This window comes from Drosophila erecta, unplaced genomic scaffold (genome assembly GCF_003286155.1).
Source record: "Drosophila erecta strain 14021-0224.00,06,07 unplaced genomic scaffold, DereRS2 tig00000055-arrow-pilon, whole genome shotgun sequence".
NCBI lineage: Eukaryota > Metazoa > Arthropoda > Insecta > Diptera > Drosophilidae > Drosophila > Drosophila erecta.
The window spans coordinates 7,159,152-7,162,194 of record NW_020825200.1 but is presented as its reverse complement, the minus strand read 5'-3'; positions in this window follow the sequence as shown (position 1 = coordinate 7,162,194).

Sequence of the window (3,043 nt, the reverse complement as noted above, 5' to 3'; positions counted from 1 at the left end):
TTGGCTGGTTGGTTGTTTGGTGTGCCAGTGCATCTGTTTGCCAATTGATGTAACTGTAACTGACCAAAACGTTGCCCGTCCTTTTGGCTGTCTATTTAGCCAAGTGATTTGCCCGTCCCCTGCAATCGCAATCCATTTCCCTGCCAAAGAGTGTCTATATGCCCGGCACACCACTCCAGCTTCCAGCCGCCAGCTCCCAGCTCCCAGTGCCGAAGTGTTTGTGCCCCGCTCAAGAGCTTGTACCGTTACGACTTGCACACACGCTCACTGCCCTACTTCCGGTTCCGTTCTGTTGTCCAACTAATTGGCTGCTTAACGACTACGGAGGCAGCAGCTCAACTGTCCAGGCCAAGCCAAACTGCCAAGTGTCTGGGCCCAAAAACGAGTGTGCAATTTCAATTAAGATTATCGCATGCATTTAATAAAGCACTTAATACACTTATCGGTTGTGTGTCTGTCGCCGTGAGCGCATCTGATTTGTCTGGCATATTTAAATGCAAATCGATTGCCAAATTATAATAGAGTGCTTTTCACTTTCTCAGACAACTAACTCAAAGATTTCCGTTCAAAAGTGTATTTATTATTTATTTAACGCCTAATACATGCTTGTAATATAACATCGATCAGAATTGGCGGCCCTTGGGAAATTACATTTTACTTCGCTGAATCACAACGTGTGTATTTTTCACAGCATGAATTCAAGATGTGCATTTCTGAAGCAATAATACAATTAAAAGCACTAGGAAGTCAATTTTATGAACAAAGCTATTTTAAAAGAGGCAGCTTATATTTGTATTTGCTAGCCGACGTGTAAGTATAAAGATGAAAGTCTCGTCATTGTTATAAAAAACAGTTTTACAATGGATGCAGTGTGATGGCAAACTCTAATTTTATACCAAATATTAAACAAAGGAAGTATTTCAAAACTGAACCGCAAGATAATCTAAATGGTCACAGATATCTGCAAGGTTGCGTCACGATTCTTAACGCATTCAGATACGAATCTAAATTTATTTCACATGTCTTCCATTTACGCTGTTCGAGTAGTTTTAATTTCATTGTTTTTCCGGTGGAAAACATGTAATTTAATAAAGTGGTAAGAGTGCAGTTATTCGGCAAACATGATACTCCGCGCTCCTGGTCCCGCAGCCCTCGAAAATCAATTGCGGTTGTTCGTGTAACTATTTGGTTCACTGGTCACCACACTTTGATGATGGAGCAGTATGGGCCACGATGGGTGGGTGGAGTGTGAAAAGGTGGAGGGTGGAGGAGTCTCGCCGGAGGAGTGGAGCACGTGGCGGCACTTCATGCAATTCACATGAGCGGTCCACAGCTGTTCGCCTTTGGTCAGGACTTTCGGAAGGATGGATGGCGGGATGAAGTGCGATTCCTGCATGTCCTTCTGCGTTGTATGTAAATGAGATATTTTGCGGTCTGGGCACCCATGCTCCCAGCGACGAGGCACGTACAAATTCAAATGCGGTTGAAATCTGCATTAACTATTGCAATTAGTGCGAAATTTCGTATAAATTATGTAAAGAATAGTTTTTGGCACAGAGTTTTCTATGAACTACGCGACTGCGTCTGTATGTTGTTGGTTAGATTTTGCGTTTGAAAAATATTTTAGCCAAATGGTTTGTTCATTTGCTCGTCCGTCCGCCCAATGTGTACATATTTGTGGGCGTGGCACGGCATTGTTTGCCATTCGGCAGCCAGTCGGTTTCTGCATTATGCAATTGAATTTAGAATCTAATAATATTTAGAGCGATTTCAATTGTTCGGCCAGCTGCATCGGCTTATACACTTGTCCCATTGTTTTTTTGTTTTATACGATCTAATTCTTCTTGTTAAGGTTCAGAAAATGTTAACATGGCACGTTTCTAGCTTTTAGATCTTAACCAAATGGTATAGCCATAGTTCTCATAGTTTTATTATTAAAATATTAATTTTGAGATTACAAATTCATTAAATTCTTTGAATTTAAACTCATCCATATTCATTTAAACACGAACCGAGTTGTCTAAACCTGCCGGCTGACTTGGTTATGTTTATAGATTTATTCGAACTACTATTTTTCCCGTTCCGCAGGATAAATAGGATACATTTTTTGTGAACAATGTGGCGTATGCGTGATATTTGGCTGTCTATCATTTCCCCGCTCACTCAATGAGCTCTCTTGTTGTTCTGTCTGAATGGGTGAGCCTTCCTCACTTGTTTGTTGTAAATTTCATTTAGATGTGCAATTAAATTTTAATTAGCCTGCCTCTTTCACTTCCATTCACGCATCTGCGCCAGTAGTGGAATTTGGGGAAGAGCTTTCGCAAATATGGGGCCATGTATGTTTCTAGTTATTATCGAAATACCTTTAATTAGGGAAAGTTCTTTTTAGGGATTTCGTGCCATTATACCCTTGATGTGTGCGCTTTAATTTGTTTTCATCCAGTGTTTGTTCCGCATTCGCAAGCATTTTCAATGTGCTCCGGTATTTGGTTGCCATTTGTGGAGCAACCTTCAGCTGGTAGCTATTCCCATTTAACTGTAATCAATTAATTCATTATTATTCGTATGCTGCTCTCAAAAAAACCTGCCACTTTGCTTTATTGCATGTTGAAGTAGTTTTTCATTATTGGCTCTACCTTGTTGCACACAGTCGGGGGGATCATTAAGTTCACCAGGGGGACTCCAGGGGGCAAGTGCACAAAGTTGTCGGCAAGTTTTCCAAGGTAATTCACAGGTAACTTAGCTCTGCTTCTTTTACTTATCCCCTACACAGAAAGGTATTCTGCTCAATTTCAGTTTGTTTGAAGGCCTCTGGGGAAACATTTCAAACAAGATATCTGAACCAGAGCAACTGAGGCCTTTAAGGAATTACTGCCGACGTGCTTCCTGATGCCACTGTAAGGAACGAGACTTCTTACGATCACTTAAATAGATGGATAGATAGATAGGTAGATAGATAGATAGATAGATAGATAGATAGATAGATAGATAGATAGATAGATAGATAGATAGATAGATAGATAGATAGATAGATAGATAGATA